Below are 8,741 nucleotides of genomic sequence, written 5' to 3'. Positions count from 1 at the left end.
CGCTAAAATCAGAAGCAATACAAGAATGTATTCTTATATTCAATGTAATTCTGGAAATATGAGCTGGAAAAATTAGAAAAGAGAAACAAAAAAATAAGAATAAGAAAGAATGAAGTTAAATTTTCTTTTTTTTTTTTTTGCAAATGACATGATACTCTACATAGAAGACACCAGAAACTCCACAAAAAATTTACAGATTTAATAATCAAACTCAGTAGTCTAGCTGGTTACAAAATTATCAATCAAAGATCAATAGCATTTCTGTACACAAATAAAAACTCACTGAGAGAGAATTTATAAACATAAAACCTTTCATAAGTGTCCAAAAAATGAAATTATCTAGGAATAAATCTAATGAAGGCAGTAAAGATGTTTATATTGTAACCTGCAGTACTTTGAGAAAAGAGATGGAAAAGGATATCAGACAATGTAAAAACATCCTTTGTTCTTGGGAAGGAAGAACTAATATAGTAAAATGGCCATACTTTCAAAAGTGTTACACTTATTTAATACAATCTCAATTAAAATTGCAAAAGTATATCTCACAAAAATTCACTCAGAACCAAAAGAAATATAAAGTAGCAAAACTTACCACAAAGTCAAGGAAGGGGCGATCACAATTCCTGATTTGAAATTGTACTACAAAGCTACTGTGATTTTTTTAAAAAAGCATGGTACTGGCAGTCAGACACAAGGCTCAATGGAACAGACTAGAAAATGCAGAAACAACTCCAAACACACCAGCTTCCTTATCATTGAGGAGCCAAATACGTTCACTGCAAGAAAGATACTCTCTTTAATAAATGTTTTTGGAAAAACTAGCTTTCCACATGTTGAAGATTAAATCTACACCTGTATACACTAAACTACAATTGAAATGAATCAAAGAATTAAATAATGAAACAGAAAAACTAGATGTGCTGGAAGATAGAATAGGTATAACTCTTGAAACTTTGGGGTAGACAAAGACTTTATGAACAAAAAACAAGTCACACAGGAAATATCACAACAACTAGGATGACATCTCACTAAAAAGCTTTTGAACTACAAAAGAAAGCACAAATAGAATAAAGACAAGCTACAGTGTGCAGAAAATTTCTGCTATCTGTTCCTCAGATATCTAGAATATATAAAAACTCAAAATAATCAGAAAACCCTAATTTAAGAAACAATCAAAAAATGAGCATATGATATGAAGAAACACTCTTCAGATGAAGAAGTAGAAGGGGTTAAAAAATAGGAAAAAGTATTCAACATCACTGGCTATTTGATTCAAATTAATGGTACAAATTTAAACAATGCTGAGATTCTATCTGAGTCCAGAAATAATGGCTGTGATCAAGAAATCAACTAATAACAAATACTGGTAGGACTGTGGAAAAAAAAAAGAACACTTCTCCACTGTTGGTGGAAGTGTGGACTGGTATAATCACTGTGAAAATCAGTGTGAAGATTCCTCAAAAAACTAAAAGTAGGGATTCCATTGAACCCAGCTATTTCTCTTCTTGGTACCTTCCTAAAAGAATTAAAAATATCATACCACAGAAATATATGTATACTCATGTTTATGGCAACACAGTTTGTGATAACTAAATCTTGGAAATTGCCCAAATGCCTATCAACAAATGGAATGAAAAGGAAGATGTTGGTTTTATATACAGTGGAGTACTACTTTATCATAAAGAGGGATACAGCTGAGACATTTCTAGCTGAATGGGTACACCTTGAAATCTTACTTTTACATGAAATAAATTGGACATGAATGTTCAAATATCACATGGTTTCTGTGGTGTGAGAAACCAAACAAGCAAATAAGCAATGAAGTGTATAATAGATATAGAGAGAGGGGAAGAAAATATTCAAGTGAGAAGGAGAACGAGAGGAGAAAGGAGGAAATGAAAGAAGGGACAAAATGAAAGAATGGAAGAAAAAAACCAAAAGTTTTGTAAATAGGGAAGGGAACTGTTATGAAGAGAGGGAAACAAAATGAGAACAAAAGAAGCAAATTATGTCATATGCTGGGTAAGGTTACAAATTCCTACAGAGAAAGTTATCATTTCATATATCCAAAATATATCAACAAAAGCAATTAAAAATAATATAAAATCTTCCAAAAATATGTTTTTTTTAAATTTATCATAATTTTTTTTCATCTTTGAAAGAAAAGAGGAGCTACAAAATGAAAAGTAGCATAGAAATAGTGGAAAATGAACTAGTAGAGGAAAAATTACGTGAAAAATAGTCTTAATCCACAGATGGAAATGAGATGAGGAAAAATTTTAAATATCTATGATATGTGAAACAAATATATTAGAGTGGTGCCCTTACACAAAATGTAATCATAATCATGTGGCATGCATCAAAAATTTCAGTTTAAAAAGATTGAAGTTTTAATAATCCAAAAATATGCTGTTGGGAGTCCAATTGGGGTGGAGAAACTCAACAGAGTGTCAAGTTGGGGCACAGAAAGTGTGCAACAGCTTTGATTAAAGATGCCTTCACTATTTACTCAAGAAATTCGCCTTTCTAAAACACATGAGAAAATAGTATCACAAAGATTAATGCTACTTCAACAAATGGAGAGTAAATATGGAGATCAAAACACAGAAAAGGCATCTCAGCTGCAAGCTGAAACAGCTTTCAAAAGGAACCTTAGCTTTTTAAAGATGCATAGTGGTTTCAAGAATGGAGAGGCCTCCAGGTATGGTGACTCACACCTTTAATCCTTGTACTCTGGAGGCAGAGGCAGGAGGACCAACATGAATTTGACCAGCTTGGACCACATAGTGAACTCAAGGCTAACTTGAACTACATAGCAAGACCTAGTGTCAAAAATCCAAGAATAAAGAAACTAGTTAAAGAGTGGCAGCTGAGACATTGCCCTCAGAGACATACCCCAGATTAGCATAATTGACCTTACAGCTTTTGACTTTAAACTGATGCAAAAGTGATAGGCACTCAGTAGACCCATGTTTGGAGTTTGATCTTTCCCAGGCTAACAGTATGCTTTTAGCTTCTTTCTTGTGAGGCTGGGCAGTACAGCAAGCAGTCCTCCCAGTCAGCTGTACCATTAAAGATGGTTGCATTCCACAGTGCATATTGGTGCTAATCCTGGGTGTTAAACAGGTTAGATGTGCTCAGGCATTCTGACTTATAATGGTTTCTAATTTTGATATATTTAGGAAATGTAACCACATCACAAGTCAGGAAGCATCTATATATAAAGAAGATAATGAATCTGTTTTCATAATTCTGAGAAATTTCAGTTTGATATTGTAATTTCCCTGATTATCAAAGTAATATAATCTCACCATAAAAATAGAAAGTTAAAGGTCTAAGAGCATATTTCTGCATCATGGTTCTTGGAGTATACTTTTGTGTATTTCATTTTAGTACTTTTATAACTTTATTAGCACATGCTATATCACAGATAAAGTCCTTGTTGCTAGAAAAAAAAAAAACATGCCATTGGGCTGGGGAGATAACTCAGTGGCATAAGCGCCTCCCTGATAAGCATAAGGTCTTGAGTTTGATCCCAAGTACTGCAAAAAGAAAATGGTGTTGCAAAATTAATACAGTATCATAAATGTTATGGTTGAGAAAGAATAAAGCTAAAATTTAAAAAGCATATACAATACATTGTAAAACAAAACATAACAAAACTGAGGGCTGGACCTTATATCAATTGGTAAAATATGTCTTTCATGCAAGTTAGGTCAAGCTCGTCATTTTCTATTGATGTATATTTTTGCCACTTCCATACTATCTTATCATTTTTATAGAAGACTTTCAATAATGAATATGTATGTCATCCACATTTTGGGGGATGTGCTGATGTTTTACTGTGGGACTGGCTAAACACACATTCTAGCAGTGAGCTACTTACATAGCTCTCTTATCCTCTACCTTTTTTTTTTCTTTTCTTTTTCAAAAGTTATATGTCTATTCTACTCTCTTTCTCCTGACATTTAAATTTTAGAATCTACTTTGTACATCTGTACTGAATCTTGTTGGGACATGTACTTGATTGTTTTAAATTACAAATTAATCTACAGAGATCTGCCATCTTGAGTATTTTGAATCTTCTAATCCAAAGGTATGGGATGTCTTTCTATTTACATAGACTTTTTAGAATCACTTCTATCATCTTTTATAGTTTTCAAAATAAATATTATGCACAAATTTCATTTGATATGTATCAACATTTTATTGAGGGAGGGTATTATGAATAATCATTTTTCTATTTATTTCTATTACCAGCTGTGCACTGCTGGTTTTGTGTCAACATAAATAACTTCTCTGATCTCAAAAGACATATGAAACACTAGGGCCCCAAAATTTAAAGGCCCAATCCAGAAGTGGGCATCTGAGATAGACACATGGTTCTCAGAGGATGAAATTAAAGAAGCGAATAATTATATGAAAAAATGTTCCACATTGCTAGCCATCCTTGAAATGCAAATTAAAACAACATTGAGATATCATCTCACCCCAGAAAGAATGGCTATCATAAAGAAATCACCCAACAACAAATGTTGGAGAGGCTGTGGGGGAAAAGGAACCCTTCTCCACTGCTGGTGGGAAAGTAGACTGGGGCAACTGTTATGGAAATCACTGTGGTATTTTTACACAGTGGAGTATTACTCAACTATAAAGAATGATAAACTCAAAGGCTTTATATTGAAGTGGATGCAACTTGAACATATACTCATAAGTGAAATAAACCAGACACACATGTGTAAATATTGTATAATTTCCCTAGTATATGGACTCAAAAGAAGAAATACAAATAGAAAGGTATAATATAAGTAAAAGGAAAGCAGGATCTCGAGGACTGTTAGTCAAAAGAGGAAAAGGACAAGAGCTAGGAAACATGACAATGTCAAGCCATACAATTATATGTAGAAGATGGACAAGGCAATGATCCTGAGACTATCCAGAAGGTTTTTGAATCTAGCAGTTAATTGGAAAGATTCTCACCCTGACTAACTATATATACTGATACCTGTGATATAAGCAACTGCATTGCAGATGGGAATTTGTAATTGTAGTTTCATGCTTGGACTGCCTGTCATTCTGGTCTTCTGAATATGGGCTGCTTGTCATGACATGCCAGTTGCTGCTGTGTTGTCTCTCAGGTAGATGATTGTTCAAAAAGGAGGGGATGGTGAATGAAGGCAAGAGACAGGAAAAGTAATATTGTGGGACTGTCCTGTTTCAAGGTTTTATATGGTTAGATTTTTGGACTTATGTGTAAACATAAGAAGTATATAATTCTTTATGCTGATTTTTGAAAATATATTCTAATTTTTAAATGCATTTTTATTATTTTCTGTAGGGACTTAAAGTTCAACATATCAATACTTGATGAAAAATGTTTTCCATGTTATGCCTAAGATGTTTGATATTCAGACAGATAGTGAGGTTAACCTTAACAGCCTAAGTTCTATAGTAATAACAATAAGCTTGTCTTCTGGATGGTTAATAACCTAAGTTTGCAGACCAAAATTAGAGAAAAAGGAGTGCTGCAAGGAAAGCCAACATTTTGGCCCTAGCCTTCTAAGGTCAATTAAGACTCAGGACATATAAGAACTTGTACTGTAACGTCATGTAACTCGGTAGTATACAAAATTTTCTGATGAAGGAGATTATGGGGCCAAAGAGGAAAGTGATCAGTGATGTAGAGTGTGCCTAAGGAGAGTCACATGGAGAGAAAACATTCTCTCAGACTTTCACAGAGAGCACATTGGCCAAGCAATGGCCGTGACTCATCCACATGGCTGACACTGACAAAAGTTCTACAATCTGAGGTACATGATCTCAGGATAAATCCTGAGGGGATTTCACTGACCTTATCAGACCCAAAAGCTACAACTCTTGCTGCATAGGTCCTGCTTTACCTTGGTTTAAACCATCCAGCAGAAAAGTATAAAAACAAAATATAAGAAGTAAAGCCATGCTGTTAGGTTGACCTGTAGGGGACTCAGGTCAACAATTTCTGACATTGCCAGTGAAGCGGAAGACCCAATACTATTATGGGCTACTGGACTCTTTTAGAATATTTTGCTGAGTTTACACACCTATAATATTCAAATAATGGAACTTAACAAAAAAAAGGGGATACAGATGAATGTTCATTTTGTATCTGTGTATTCAAAGTGGTTAGGATAGATATATAGTTACATTCTCTTAATGAATAGAGGGATTTGTTCTCATGATGTTTGTAAATAAGATATCATGTCCGCATCTTGTACAGCAATTAACCACTAGGAAGAATGTATGCAATGTGTTAATTATTGAAACTGTCCTACTAATTTGGTTTGAAACTCTCTCATTGTTATTTGTTTCTCAATAAAATTATGGAAAAAATTTTTAAAAAGACATGAATTTCTCAACAGGAGCAAGCAAGAAATTAATTTTATAACAAATATCTGCTGGGTGTGCTCTGATCCAAATTAGCTCTTACATTACAGGTTGAGAATCAGTCCCTAAGACTGTCCATTTCCAATTTTAGATACTTGCTACAAGCACAAGTTTTTTTAACTATCCTTCTGATCAATCACCTATACATCAAAGTTCCTAAAAGTAACTTATTTGATTCAATTAATGTGCTAGACCATCTCATATAACTAGAGAAATACGTTTACTATAAAGATATTACAAAGGATACAGTTGAAGAGATGCAAAGGGCAAAGTCTGCAAGAAGGATTATAGAGTTTCCATGCCCTCCTTGGGTGTGTCATCCTCTAGAAATCTCCAATGCACTCAGCTATCAAGAAGCTCTATGAACCTTGTCCTTTGGATTTTTATGGAAACTTAATTGCATAGGCATGGTTCTTATGAGACAGGATGGCAAAACCTAGCAGTGCTTGTCTATTCCAACTCTTTTTGGCCTCTCTGTGTAGCACTTTTCACTCTAGTTCTTAAGGCAGGAACCCTCTGGAATGTGGACAGTATTAGGAAGTACTATCAAGGGTCGATCAAAGAATTTCTTTATAATGCTCAAAAAAAGGTGGTGAGATTAGAGTTTCTAAGACCTGTCTTTTTAGAGTGGTCAAAAAACATATCTCTCTCTATATGTGTATGCTGATATGATTTATAAATGATATATATAGAGAGAGATAGATATATCATGATATTACACAGTGGTCTGTAGAAATTCTAATGAGTTTTAAGTTTAGTTATTACCCTAACATATTTCAAGTTATTTACAAGAATTGTAGATTATTTTGGATTTTCTATGTAGACAAATGTGCCATTATTTAATGAGATTTTTATAATACATGTATATATGATTCTGTACCTATTGTGATAACTATGTGCTCATACATTTTAAGTTTGTTAATGTATATATTATATTGATTGATTCTGGAATCTTGAACAATATTTCATTCCTAATACAAACTTCACGTGGCATAGTTTAGTAACCTTTCTTTATATTGCTGGGGTTTCCTTGTAAATATTCTGTAATTTTTGAGTTTATGCTCATAAGAATTATTTTTTCTATAATTTTATTGTATTATCTTTAATACATTATCTGTCCAGGTTTAGTGTCAGTGTAATGTTAATTTTAAATAATATATAAGGAAATATTTATTCATGTTTCCTAGAAAAAATTATATAGAAAATATAAGGACTAAGAATGTAACTCAGTGGTACTGTCCTAGCATTAAAGATGCTCTTATGGTTTGTGTGTATTTGTCTCCCCAAAGCCTCATGCAGTCATTGAGGCAAAGTTCTACAGTTTGTGATTAATTCATGATCCAGAGCTGGGATTATGTGTCTGAATACTGCTGGGATTATGGGTGGGAGTGCTACACCCAGCCTGGGGTGGACAGCCTGAATATAACATAAGAGAGACAGAGAGACAGACTTGTTCTCTGTTGCCATTGTTGCTGCTACTTCTCCCATTTGCTCTTGCTGTTTGCCCCTGCCATGAAAGGTTGATCTCTGACATGTGCCACTCTGGCTCAGAACCAGCTGAGTATGGACTGAAACCTCTAGTAACTGTGAGCTAAATACACCTTTCCTGCCCTAATTTTGTGAGTCAGTATTTGTCCCAGCAACGAGAAAAGAGTAACTGAGATATATGCCATGGGTTTAATGTCCCACACTACAAACAAAGAAAGTTAATTTTTCTTTGAATGTTTGCTGAAATTGAACATTTTAGTGGAGGGCTTATAACTATGAATTCAAATTCTTTAAGTGATATGAATATATTTTTAATTTGGAATTGCTTGCACTAATTTGTGCTTTTGAAGGAAATAGCCAATTTTATGTAAAATTGTAGAAAGTATGTACAGAGTTTTTCAGAGGGTTCTGCGTTATACTGTTAATGCTTCATGATACTGGTTATTTATATTTTCTCATTTTTTCTTTTTCTTGTCTATTTTTTTTCAAAGAAGTATCTCTTGGTTGTTTTCATTTTTTGTTGTTTTTGTTCTTAACATCAAACTCATTGATTTTAGTTATTAGATGATTTTTTTTCTCTTGTTTCTCATGTATTACATTAAAATGTTCCTTAGAGTTTTTCTTTTTTTCTATTATAATACAGACACCTAGGATAAATATCACAAAATTTCGTCGTAAAGTGAGGTCTTTCATGTAGCCAAAATTTGAAATAGTAAATGATATCTTTTCACTCAAACTTCATTCTATCTTCTCCACTTTAATAATCTAATTAAGGCTTTTCTGTGACTATGCCATCCAAATTTGCTATTATTATTATTAATCTTTTATTT

General features: G+C 33.4%; 1 pseudogene; it reads left to right on the top strand.

Annotated features, from left to right (window-relative positions):
• Positions 1 to 2,492: 2,492 nt before the first annotated feature.
• On the top strand, positions 2,493 to 2,723 carry LOC101579205 (annotated as a pseudogene).
• The last annotated feature ends 6,018 nt before the right edge of the window (positions 2,724 to 8,741 follow it).

The sequence above is a fragment of the Octodon degus genome, unplaced genomic scaffold (assembly GCF_000260255.1).
Source record: "Octodon degus isolate 3935 unplaced genomic scaffold, OctDeg1.0 scaffold00103, whole genome shotgun sequence".
In the NCBI taxonomy this organism is placed as follows: Eukaryota; Metazoa; Chordata; class Mammalia; order Rodentia; family Octodontidae; genus Octodon; species Octodon degus.
The sequence above is the reverse complement of the archived record's forward strand: the minus strand, read 5'-3'. Positions and strand labels throughout refer to the sequence as shown.